General features: G+C 43.4%; 1 protein-coding gene and 2 pseudogenes across 11 annotated transcripts in view; 2 read left to right on the top strand and 1 right to left on the bottom strand.

The window, feature by feature from the left end:
* The window catches only part of LOC116239838 (uncharacterized), a 100215-nt gene that overhangs the window by 20323 nt on the left and 66270 nt on the right, over positions 1–13622 (top strand). The gene's annotated exons all lie outside the window — the stretch shown is intronic.
* LOC149918383 (uncharacterized) lies at positions 2464–12007 on the bottom strand (annotated as a pseudogene).
* Positions 6013–6191, top strand: LOC116240055 (U2 spliceosomal RNA; annotated as a pseudogene).

Here is a 13622-nt window from a genome sequence, read left to right as displayed (position 1 = left end):
GCTTATGTTTTCATGAAGCCAATTTATTTGCCTTGTGGTTGCCAAGCAATGCTTGGAAACTGCATAAGAGTTCATTCCTTTTTCTTAAACTGAATTAACAAAACAAAACAAGCAAACAAAAACAATCTCACAGTGTAATTACCTTTTGCATTTATTACAGTCTTATGGTTTTTAGAGATGACTCATGATATCTGAATGCTGGGAGTTGGCAACACTGCTAGATGAGGTGTTAAATGACTTCAAGATCTCCTCTAGTCATCAGCTTTATTTAAAAAAAAAAAAAAAAAAAAAAGCAGTGAAGATACAATATACATAACCATAAAGTAAAGCTCATGTGAAGCTCATGCTAGATGCTCAAAATGATCTATTGTCTCCCTGAAGTAATTTTGACCTGAGAGTGGATATGTTAATAGCCACTCATACACTGACTTCAAAGATCCAAGAAAAAGTATGATTGATCATCTCTTTCAGGATGATGCTATACTACTGGAATGTCTTCCATTACTTTGTGCTGCAGCATATTACTTGAAAGTGATAGCATTTAAATAGTGCTGCTTAAATAGCACAGCCCAATGCCATCTGCTTTGGATATTTATTCTAAAAATTCAAAGAAAGGGCAGAAGTATATTAAAATAAATATTGCCTTCTTGAGCAGGTCTTATCAACTCTTCTTCTACTCTCTCCCCAGAGAACAAAAATAATTTATATTTCTGTTTTATGCATGATCTTGTGGTATTTTCCCTTGCTATTTGACTATTTCTACGTTCATGTGGTAAGCTCATGGCACAGTGAAGGAGAATGTTTAAAATTAGGTGCAGAATTATAAATCTTTGATTAAAATACAGATAATCTTTATATAATCTGTATTTAAAATCACTCAAAATCAAGAAATCATGTTCACAAATTACAAGCCAGCAGTACAGTTTCATGCCATCAGAGCCCTGTGCTAACAAAAGATATTGGATTTGGAACCCACAGCCTTGTGAACACAATCTAAGATCACCATATAAACTGTACGGTAAAGTAAATATTACTAGTTGTAATTGGGACATTTTCAGCAAAGTCAGTTTTGTAGGTACATGAGTCACTTGTGACGTGTTCTGAGAGGAGTTAGAAGGTGTAAGGAAGAACTGCCTTTCTGCTGCATTGTGTTTTAGAGGTATGTGCAGTGCCCTCAGCTAATAAGCTGAAGGATACTTCTTTTAAATAAGTTCCAGTTATCATAAACTAAATACGATAAAAATGGGTAAATGAACAATATATTATAATAAAAAATGTAAAAGTTTAGAAGCTGGGTCACCAATTCATCACAAATGTCATGGAAACAGCATCAGCTTTAGTAACAATGATGAGATCATAGAAAAGGGCTTTATTTTTTAACATGGAATGATTCTGTGAATTTCTTGCTTGCTGTGCTCAATATTTTTAATGTGAAATTACTAATGAATAATGCAAATATCAGTTGCAATGTCAGATTTCACAGAAAGGGTCCCAGCATGAGGGGTAAAGCAAATGCCTTACTTTACACTGGGAAGGTGCAGTTGTGCTGTATTCTTTTGTTAGCGTTTAAGGCCAAGTGGGAATGCTACAGTTCTGTAGTTTGACCTTCTACGTAACACAGACCAGAAAATTTGACTTAGTGATTCCTTCCCTTAGGCTGGATTTCAAAGGAGAAGAGAAGGTCTTGTTCTTGTTCTTGTTCCTCTCCTCTCCTCTCCTCTCCTCTCCTCTCCTCTCCTCTCCTCTCCTCTCCTCTCCTCTCCTCTCCTCTCCTCTCCTCTCCTCTCCTCTCCTCTCCTCTCCTCTCCTCTCCTCTCCTCTCCTCTCCTCTCCTCTCCTCTCCTCTCCTCTCCTCTCCTCTCCTCTCCTCTCCTCTCCTCTCCTCTCCTCTCCTCTCCTCTCCTCTCCTCTCCTCTCCTCTCCTCTCCTCTCCTCTCCTCTCCTCTCCTCTCCTCTCCTCTCCTCTCCTCTCCTCTCCTCTCCTCTCCTCTCCTCTCCTCTCCTCTCCTCTCCTCTCCTCTCCTCTCCTCTCCTCTCCTCTCCTCTCCTCTCCTCTCCTCTCCTCTCCTCTCCTCTCCTCTCCTCTCCTCTCCTCTCCTCTCCTCTCCTCTCCTCTCCTCTCCTCTCCTCTCCTCTCCTCTCCTCTCCTCTCCTCTCCTCTCCTCTCCTCTCCTCTCCTCTCCTCTCCTCTCCTCTCCTCTCCTCTCCTCTCCTCTCCTCTCCTCTCCTCTCCTCTCCTCTCCTCTCCTCTCCTCTCCTCTCCTCTCCTCTCCTCTCCTCTCCTCTCCTCTCCTCTCCTCTCCTCTCCTCTCCTCTCCTCTCCTCTCCTCTCCTCTCCTCTCCTCTCCTCTCCTCTCCTCTCCTCTCCTCTCCTCTCCTCTCCTCTCCTCTCCTCTCCTCTCCTCTCCTCTCCTCTCCTCTCCTCTCCTCTCCTCTCCTCTCCTCTCCTCTCCTCTCCTCTCCTCTCCTCTCCTCTCCTCTCCTCTCCTTTTTCTCTTCTTGATCCTGTAGTGCATTCTATGGCCTGAGTCTATCTCTTTGTTAGAGTGATGAAACTGTAATTTTAGGTTTTTTTGTTTTAAGAATACGCAAATATAGAAGTATACAGGTGTGTATGCAGGAACATTTAATTCAGTTTGCATTTGAAAGAAAAATTGGCCCCGCAATAAATAAGATCTAAGATTCAAAAGAATAAATACATATATATATATATACATATCTGCAGGCTCATAGGAAAATTGAGAGGGAAAAGATGGCAGAAGGTTGCAGGACCTTCACATGCAACTCATTATGGAGCTTTCTGGTAAAGTGTTTATGCTTCATACTAAGTCTGTATAGGGAAAAATGAGAGGCCTGCAGAGAGAAACAGCTTGTCTCACCCTGAAGAAATTACCAAACATGCAGTGTAGGACACAGACTCATTTTAAAAAGATGGAATCAGGCCAGGCCCTTGGCATTTTGCAGGGAGGTTGAAAACTTTCTCACTTCTCCTATTGTGGGAAAAGACTGGGTAGAAACATGTGTGCTGAGGAGTAAGTGTTGGGCTTCCTGCTTTGCCATTCATTGCTGGATTAGAGCTTTGAGGTTTGAAAAGGTTTTACTTTGAAAAGTTTTTAGTGAAATCTCCACTGAGATTATTTTCTTTCACCTTATCTGAGGTATAAAAAAGAGACGCAACCACTGTACTTACTCTAAGAAGTCTGAGAAACATGATAAAGTTCTGTGAGAACTTCAACACTTGTTTGTGCACAGCCAGTGAAGGCCCTCAGAGAAACAGCTTATGTTAATTGATCTAATTGGTTAACTGGAAGTTGACCTGCCAGCTTATTTTAACAGAAAACCACAATAAACTTACCTTGTTTTGGACAGATAAATTCTTAAGAAGTAAGAGAATATCAAAATCTTTTTTTTTTTTAAGATAGCTATCCTCTTCTTCACAGCTCCTGTGATAACCATGATCAGTCCAAATGACCTCCCAACGGGCCATTTATTGGTCCTTCCCAGCAGGAATTTCAGTCGAATAAGTAGGTCAGGATCCAGTTAGTCTGATTCCCATTTGAATGCATGACAGGGGAATTTCAGCATTAACATGAAAAGTGTTCTTTTTCTTGTTTATGTCTAGAGGGCAGGTGCAGCAGTTAAAAAAAAGAAACAACAGTGGGAAGGATAGAAAGGAAAATAAAGTATTAAAATTTACTCTTCTGAGTGACAGCATAGTGGAGACTCCGTAGTTTCTACTATGCCATTTCCCATCTACAATAAGTTGTCTTACTGCAGAGAGTCCCAGAATATTCTGTAGCCCCTTCAGTTGTGATCTCCTACTTATCATCATACTGCTATCTCTTTGGAGTTGAAGAGAGGATGTGTTGGTACATTCTGCCCTCCACAGAAACATAGATGGCCAGGGGGGAAAACCAAACTTGCTCTAATGATTCCTGCTTCTTCCTTTTTCTCCAAGTGCCGTGTCCTGGGAAGGAAGTTCATACAAATTTCCTAGTGCTCCTCTGGCACTGGGACAGGAAATTTAATCTAGTTTAGGCTTTTGATGAATAAAAAATGAAGGGATGTGTCATTTTGTCCAGTGAAGTTGGGGGTGATGAGCTGAAACCAGCAAATAATAGCAGAAAAAATAGCAAACTGGACTAAAACCAAGTTTGTATTGGTGAATTATTAGTCCACTGTTCATTATGATGTCTCATTTCAATCTAATGAGGTGGAACTTGATGAAATAATTACCTTGCAATATAGGATTCTGTCTTCCCACACCAAAAGCTTTATAGTATGGTATCATCTCATCAAGCCCTTCCCTTTTCATTATAGTTATTAGCTTTCTTTGAAAGGAGATGTTTTTATTTACTAATTTAATTAAAATGGCACAGTCACTGGAGACAGGTAGTACCTATCAGGATGTATCTAGAGATGGCAACCACCTACAGATAGTTCATAACATGGTAGAAAAGAATTGCAAAAAAATGTCACAGTGATGTCTTACTGACAAATCTAGTACAAAATTAGTACCACTATGTGTACTGTGATTCAAAAAAAGATGAAATTAACTATTACTGGAACATTTTTTGCATCATAAGTTTCACTAGGGCGTAGAGCTAGATAATTTCCAAAAGGTGGATTGTAGTGTCTGGATACAGGGATAGAGGGCCAGCTAAATGTGGTTCAAATAACCACTTGTGTGTGACAGAGGTCACTTGCGTCCTTTGCTGACCATTTGTCTTAGATCAGAATATAGGAGCATTTGTGAGTATTTCAATAGAAGAACTTCCAGATTTTTTATTTGTTTTGCTCTTTTTGCTAGCTGTCAGCATTAGAATATGTATAACATTTCACCACGCAGTTGCTCATAGTTAAAGGTTTTTAAAAGCCCTTTTCCAAAAAAGGATGTGATGTCCTAGTTGAGCAAATGTCTTCTCACTTTTTTGAGGAACCTAAAATTGCTGGATTCATGATCATTTGGTAAAAAGAGGGATGGTGGAAGCTACCTTCAGATTTTTCTGTAGATTTCAGTTTGAAAGACGCAGCAGTATGTTATAGATAGCATATAGTTTAGGGTCTGTTTTTCTTTTTTCTTCATTGCAAACTTCAGATGAGGAACTTATTTTTCTCTGGTGAAAGCTTCTTGGTTTTGAAATTGAATTGAGACAACACAAATTACATGGGGATATCAAAGGGCTCAATTTATATCTATTTTAATCTGAATGATTGAAGGAACTGTCAAAGAACTGTGTTTTAAACAGTAAAGACTTCTTGTAGGAATTGGAAGTTGTGATGGTATGTTATGGAACTAAGGAGTAACAAGGAAAAGAAGACAAAATATATTAGCATTTAAGACAGAAACAAATTTAGCAAGTCAAGAAGGGAATTATTAAAAACAAACAAGCAAACAAACAAAAACTTCTTTACAATGGTTACACATATTTCTTCCACATTTCACACTGTTAATGATATTGATGTAGAGTGATAGCTTGTTTGTCTTGTAAAGACCTTGCTTTACTCCTGTAATGGGCTGAATTTTTTTAATTGCATGAATAGGCCTAGCCCATCCTCCCCCACTCCACCCTGCCCATGGAAAGCCATCAGAAAAGTGAGAAGGAGTTGCAGCTCGATGGAAATATGAATAAACTATTGTATTAAAAATGGAAAGGAAGTATGAGATAATACAATATGAAAGGAATCAAGGGTAATGAATCAAACAGATGGCAAAGAGAGCATCTCCTAATCAGGTGCTACAAGCTCAAAGGTACAGAGCAAAAGAGGACGTGAGGACATCACTTTATGTCTCCCTCCTGGAAACCACATGGGAAGAACTAGAACATTTTGAGAACTGTAGTCCTCTCTTAGCAGCTGTCCCAGTTCCATCAGTTAATTGCATGATATCATGACATGGAAAACCATGACAACTCCACAGATACTCAGGCAGGTTGCATGCAAAGGTCAAGAAACAGCTTCACAAGGATACCATTGGAGGTGCGATGCAGGGTCAGAGTAACTTGTCTCCAAATCCCTTCTCAGCAGTTTAGCTCAAATCAAGTGCAGTATCAACTCTTATCAATTTAATGCCAGGCATATCTTCAGTTTGAGGATTTTATATTAGATAAGTGTGGGGACTGCAAGATGGATTCAGAGTTTTCTCTGTGCCTTGATCCATCAGTACAGCACCTCAGCAGATGGGGCCGAGTGGTGGGAGGAGTGGGAACTATTACATGCTGAGAGAAAGGTGTAAGGAAGGCAAATAGGTTGAAGGATTTTAACCCAGTATTTCTTCAGATTATGGTGGCTTATGGTTTAGTCAATTTTTGATCCAAATGGGTCTTCGTGGGAATTCTTTTCAATGAATTTTCTTGTTTGCATTTGGCCAGCTGAATTTTAACATTCTACAGCAAGGAGGTCACAGCAGCCTTCTTGACCCACATTGTGAAGAAGCACCCGCTTCTCTATTGCCTTTTCAATTGATGCTCCCCTAGTTCTTGTTTCGAAAGACAAAGAATAACCACTCTATCATTTACCTTATCATAGAATCATAGAATGGCTTGGGTTGGAAGGGATCTCAAGGATCATCAAGTTCCAATCCCCCTGCTACAGGCAGGGCTGCAGCTGCTGGATCAAGTAGTGGATCAGATCACCCAGGGCCCCATTCAACCTGGCCTTGAAAGCCTCCAGGGACAGAGCTATGGGCCCCCTCAAGGGAGTAGCTTTGGGAGTCAGTGTGGGAGTGAGGGACCGTGGGCCAATTTCAAACACAGCATTCGACTCTTGGGGGCGTATCCCACTATCATCAGGATTATACTGGTCCTTTCTCTGCAGGAAGTGCTCAGTATCAGCAGCAGGCTTCTAGCTAGCAGCAGGTACAACAGCTGAGACAGCATATCTATCACTCTCATCAGCCTTTACCCCAGGCTTCCAGCCAGTCTGCTTCTAGCACCTTGCACTTGCAGCCAATGCAGCGTCCATCCACCCTGTCTTCCTCTGCTTCTGAGTATCAGTTACGAGTGGGTCAGTACAGCCAACACTATCAGCCACCTTCATCATACTCATCCTCCTCTTTCCCCTCCCCACAGCGTTTTGGCCAGTCAGGACAGAATTATTATGGAAGCTACAGCGTGACTTCTGGGTCACAGTACGAAGGCCATGCCGTGGATTCCAATGTGCAGGCATATGGGTCCCAGCCAAACTACAGCTTTCAGACTCAACCTGCTCCACCTGCAGATGAAAAGCTTTGAGCAGTCTAAGCTGCCCCAAAGTGGGCAGCAGGGGCAGCAGCAGCAGCAATAGCATCCACCTTAGTATGTAATGCAGTATTCAAATGCTGCCTCCAAGCTCTCTCTTCAAAGTCAAGTGGGACAGTACAGCCAGACTGAAGTTCCTGTAAGGTCACTGATGCAGTTTCATCAAAACTTCAGTCCAATCTTTAATCTGTCTCCTGCTGCATCTGTGGTTCAGTCTCCAAGCTGCAGCTCCACCCCTTCTCCTCTCATGCCAGGTGGAGAAAATCTCTAGTGTGGGCAAGGCAACATGTCCATGGGTTCTAGAAACCGAATCCTGCAGTTGATGCCTCAGCTTAGTCCTACACCATCTATGATGCCAAGTCCCAGTGCTCATGTAGGGGGATTCAAGGGGTTTGGGTTGGAAGGACTGCAGGAAAAAAGGCTCACAGATCCAGGGCTGAGTAGCCCGAGTACCCTAAGTTCTCAAGTGGCCAATCTGCCCAACACAGTCCAGCACATATTGCTTTCTGATGCCTTGGCATCTCAGAAAAAAGTTCCAAAAGGTCATCCTCTTCAAAGAAGGATGACAGCTGCACAAACTCAGAAGGCTCTTCCCAGGCAGAGGAGCAGCTCAAGTCCCCCCTGGCAGAGTCCCTTGGTGGCTGTTCGAGTAATTCAGAGGATCATGGGGAAAAGGGTGAGACAGCTGAGTGGCCAGAGCACATGCTCAGACACTACCTACAAGGGGGGTAACTTAGAAAGATCAAACTTCTCACCAGCACAAGGCTCTCACAGTGGACCCTCAAAACTCAGCATCAGCCCTGCAGCTAGGGAAGATGTGTCCTCCCCTGATGGGAAGGAAGCTGTGGTGGCAGTAGAAAATGCACCAAAAGTGAATGAAAAGGCAGTTGGAGTGATTGTCTCCCAGGAGGCTATGGCAGGTAGAGTAATCTATATCTCCCTTCCTTTAGTTTAAAATCATTCCGTCTTGTCCTATCACTATCTACCTGTATAAAATGTCGATTCACCTCATGCTTATAAACACCCTTTGAAAACTGGAATGCCACAATGAGGTCTCCATGCAGCCTTCTCTTTTCCAGGCTGAACAAGCCCAGTTCCTTCAGCCTGTCCTCATAGGAGAGATGCTCCAGCCCTTGAATCATCTTCGTGGCCTTCCTCTAGACCCTCTTCCAAAACCTCCGTCTGTTTCCTGTGTTGGGGACCCCAAACTTGGAACCAGTACTCCAGCTGGGGCCTCACAAAGGCTGAATAACTTTCTTTGTGGACAACTTATAATTTTAAAAATTTATGCCATGCCTCTTGAACAAGTTGTAAGTTATGGTTACAGTATGAATACAGTTCTTTTAGTGTTATGGCAGCCTTCCTGTACGGAAACAGCTAGCAGGAAGTTAAAACAACAATGCATCCTTCAACACAAATTTCAGTGTGATTAACACACAATACAGGTGGGGAGTGAGTGAATGAATGATTGTGTGGTGCTCAACCACCTACAGAATTAAACCAAAACATTCCTTTTGGCACCCAATGTGGGGCTCAGCAGATTGAGATAACAGCATATCTGACTGGACCATGTTAATGCAAGGTGATAATTGCTGGTCACAGTGTTAATTTTTTGCCTATTTATGAACTGGAAAGATAACAAAAGACCAATGATGGATGAAATGGTTAGCCTACTTTGACCATATGAAGATAGGCTCTCTTCCTCTCTATGGGCCTGTGTCTCAGCTGTTAAGAGATGGGTTCAACAATTCCTCTACCTATACAGACCAGCATTTCATCCATTAGAAGTAAATGTTCCTTGCTCAAGAGAGAAGATATAGTAGGTACACACTTTGTTATTTCAACGTAGGGCATCTGGTCCCCTCTAGAGGCCCTAGTCTCGGGGGATTTTGGCTCCCCTGTCACTCCATCAGATTGGCAATCATCCCCAAGTCTTTTTCCACCAATGGCTAGGCCTTGACTGCCAAAACCACCTGAGGAGGTTATGATTTTTTAATGGGATGATGAAATTCTCTAGATTGCATGTTTCTCACTGAATCCTTTCTATGATTCTAATTCCTTCCCTTTTCAGTGAGGACTGAAAGTCAGTTAGTTGTCTCCATAATTGTAATAGAACCTGATTAGGCTGTCAATCTTTTTAAAGTGAACTCCTGTCCTAATCAGGTCATTGAACATTTGCTTTCTTGAGAATCTGAGGACTCCAGGTTGGATTACTTTAGGGGCTAGTTTCCTAGGTCATGGTCATAGCTGGACTTCCGACCTCTCTACCACCATTTGGACATTGCACCTGGACCATAGGCTCTCTGTCTCCCCCAGATCCACCGCCAATCCAACAGACTGTTGTATTATGTCCTTTGAGACCTCAAGGGGGTTCACTATGGATATTAAAGTACCATACTGGTGTGGTGGAGCTTCTTGCAGGATGAGATCTCGCATTCCTGCTGAAAATTTTATCATATCTTAACTTCCAAAGACATCCTCATAGATTCCCTCTTTCATACTTAATTCTCTAGTTTTGTAAGTCTTCTGCAGATGACCATAAACCTGTATTTAAAGGTATATTGTTTTTATTTGTCCATGTTATTCAGCACACAGCCATCAGTCACTGAACTAATGAATGATATGCCTCATATTTTGTACTGTTGTGTATAATCTTTGCCTGAGGGCTGGGTGGGTAATAATGGATGCCAGTTTTAAAATTTCTGGTCTGTTTACTACAATGCTTTCTGCCCCAGTGTCCTGTAACCATGTTGGTGCACTTTCTCTCAGTTTTTGTCAAAAATGCTGCATCAGATCCATAACTTTGGCTACCATGTATGGGCACACTGTTATATGTGGTGTGGTCTGGACAGAAGGTCACTGTTCAGGGGGCACCCCCACCGATCTATCTTGCCTTTTTTTTTTTCATTTTTTGTGTTATAGTTGGTCAAATCTCAAAGACATCCAAGCTCAAGTGGAACCATGAGATCCTATCTTCTAGTTCTTTTATTTACAGAATCTAGTTTATGCAGGTTCCCTTGTTCAGGGTCCCCGGAACTTTCTAAGGAGATGTTTTGGACCTTTTGTAGGGGAATGATTGGATTTCGCTTCTTCTCTGTCAGTATTGCAAACTGTCTTACAAGTTTTTCAGTGAGGTTCTAGAAAATTAACTCAGTAGTAGTTGATTTTCATCATTGAAAGCTTCTTCAGACATTTAACCAACTTAAAGCCATCAAGAGTGGCCATGCTATGTTGGATGTGGCCAAGTGTTGTTCTCCAGTTATCAGTATGTCTTTACTGAGGCCATGAAAATACTCAGACATGCAAGCCAGAGATTCATGGATATTTCCACCATCCTTCAAGGGATCCCATTTTTCAGTTATTGAAGCAATCCCATGATATGAGGATCAAAACAAACAGTGGATGTGCCCTGGCAAGATTTTATTCAAAGGGATGGTCTTTCCCAATCCAAAGCATCCCATTACATTACCTAGACCTCCTTGAGAGCAGCTCTGCCAAGAAGAACTTGGGGGTCCTGCTGGATGAGAAGCTGGACATGAGGCGGCAGCGTGTGCTTGCGGCCTGGAAGGCCAACTATATCCGGTGTGCATTAAAAGAGGGGTGGCCAGCAGGGAGATGGAGGTGATTGTTCCCCTCTGCTCTGCTCTTGTGAGGTCCCATCTGGAATGCTGAGGTCTGGCCTGGGGCCCCCAGCACAAGAAAGACACAGAGCTCTCGGAAAAGGTCTAGAGAGGTGCCAATAAGATGATTGGAGGGCTGGAGCACCTCTCCTGTGAAGAAAGGTTGAGGAACTGGGCTTGTTTAGTGTGGAGAAGTCTTTGGGGAGATCTCACTGTGGCCTTCCTGTACTCGAAGGGAGCGTATTAACAGGAGAGGGAACAGCTATTTATGAGGGTGGATAGCAATAGGACAAGAGGGAATGGTTTTAAACTGAGACAGGGGAGGTTTAGATGAGATATTAGATGGAAATTTTTCACACAGAGGGTGATGACACACTGGAACAGGTTGCCCAAGGAGGTTGTGGATGCCCCATCCCTGGAGGCATTCAAGGCCAGGCTGGAAGTGGCTTTGTGCAGCCTGGTCTGATGGTTGGCAACCCTGCACGTAGGAGAGGAGTTGAATCAAGATGATCTTTGTGGTCCTTTTCAACCCAGGCCATTCTATGACCCTATGATTCTATACATTACACAGAAAAACCATATTAGTATTTTAAGAATCTTGTGATGGAGTACTTTGGGGTTAGACTCCTTGCAGGCTGGCAACTAAAGTGTGGCAAAATAAGGCAATGACAGTGCCTTCTACAGGGATAAAAGTGATATGCGGGAACAGACGATGATAAAAACAAAAAAGTAGCTCATATCTTCTGACAAAAGGCGATGGATCAAGAGGAGAATAATCTCTGTCCACAGAGATACTGCTCACTCAGCAGTGAATTCCTAAATGAAGATGAGGAGGGGTGGACACAGAGTCACAGAATCATAGAATCGTAGAACCCATAGAGTAGGAAGAGTTGCCTCCAGACTTGTAATTTTTTTACTCGAGCCAACATGAAAGAGGTGGCCTTGAATGTAAATGCAGGCTGATCTGGATTTGATGTCTTTTTCTTTGAAATAACCTGTTTGCACACGGATGAGCTGTGGTTTCCCTGCTTCTTCCTTCTGTCACCCAGGACGCTTTTTAATCTATTGTTTTCATCCTGTAGCCCAGCCACATGGCAGAGCAGATTGTCTACCTGCTCACACCTCACACAGCTGTTCTGACTGCTTCCCCATGAAAGTGAGAGAGATGCTCATGCACTCTACAGTCCTGGAGGTCTGAAATGCTACACGGTTGCCTCTGAATTCAGACAGGGTTGCAACATCCTTCCTGACAGGGAAAGACACCCTAGCTCTCCTTCAGGTGGATACCATGATGGAGTCTTTCTCCTTGGATTTTGACAGTCCTGCACCTGAGAGCATGACGATGCTGAACTTAGCAGGGGGGAATTTCTTAAGCTTCCAGGAAAGAGGAGAAGGATCAGGGAAGTAGGACCACATTCCTAGGGCGGGCTCTCCTGTGCCATTTTTCTAGAGAGAGGGAAAGGCTGCCCTTTGGGTGCAGGCAGTGTCTTCCACCTGCTCTTGTATAGCCGGAGCTCCAGACCCCATCCTTGTCTTTCACCTGACATCCTCATCTTTGCAGGGGATGGTGGCATGACTGCTACTGGAGGGTCGGGGCTCCTCCATTACCTCACCCCAGTACAACAACACACTGCAAGCAGCACAGCCCTCTGTGCTCCTCAAAAGTGGAGAGTAAAAGAAGCATTCCCAGCAGGAGGGAAAGACAGGCAATGCTGCCACGCACGAGGACACCTGGCAGTACACAAAAAGCCCTGGGAAATAGCAAGTGTCCTTGCAGCCATCTTTGCCATCCTTCTGCCTTGACTTCTTCACTGCATGTGCATCAATGTACCTCAGCCGCTCCTCATACACCTTACCGTCTGGATCCATCAGCATCATAAGACGCTGCCTGCTCATCTACACTTCTATGACATTCCTCTTACGTTGTGGAACTCCTGTTCAGTCCTTTTTAATTGAATACCCTTGTGTTTAAACAGAGGGCTAAACAAGTAATTGTTTTTAAAAGCTTTCTGGTTGTAAATGGTGTTAACGATGTTTGGAGGGTGTTTTGAAAACCCACAAGTTCATAGCTGACTGTGCTTCATTAGCTCGAGGTAGGGCTGGATCAGCTCCTCGGCTCTCTTGCAACCTAGCCTACCCTGTGGCCCATGAAGCTGTGTTTGGCACAACAGTGGATATTCCGGAGCCACTGCTGGAGGAAACATCTGTGAAACCAAAATCAGCAGAAATTCATGGTCTGCTTTTTCTGGCATAGCTGCCTTTCACAGAAAGACCCGCAGGACTGTGCCCTTTTTTGGTGTCAGACACTGGAGGAGAACATGGTTTTGTCCATCGCGAAGCCAAATCACCTGCCAAACATTGGTCTGCAATCAAACTGTCCCATTGCAAGGGAAAGGTCACACCCATCTGTCCCTTGCGTCTCCCCAGAGCACCCAAAGAAAACGATGCAGAAACCCTCAGCTGGGATGTATGTAGAATTTTATTTTCTTAAAAACAGGAACGTCTTGGCCTCTTCTTGTTGTCATGAGAGTGGAAAGTATTTGGTTAGACGCTGTTGTCTTATCGGTGGCCATGGCTGTGCCTCCTGCAGCAGTCGGATGGGTGGCACTAGCTGTGGCTTCTGAGGCCATGTGATTGGTGGTTGTGTCTGTGACTCAAGTCGTGTTCTGAATGGTGGCAGGAGCTGTGGCTCCCATGGTCATGTGGTCGGTGTTGGTGTCTGTGAATCGAGTCGTGGACTGAATGGTGGATGGAGCTGTGGCTC

The sequence above is a fragment of the Phasianus colchicus genome, chromosome 3, assembly GCF_987193195.1.
Source record: "Phasianus colchicus chromosome 3, bPhaCol1.hap1.1, whole genome shotgun sequence".
NCBI classification, from domain to species: Eukaryota; Metazoa; Chordata; class Aves; order Galliformes; family Phasianidae; genus Phasianus; species Phasianus colchicus.
This window is presented reverse-complemented; position numbering and strand designations above follow the sequence as displayed.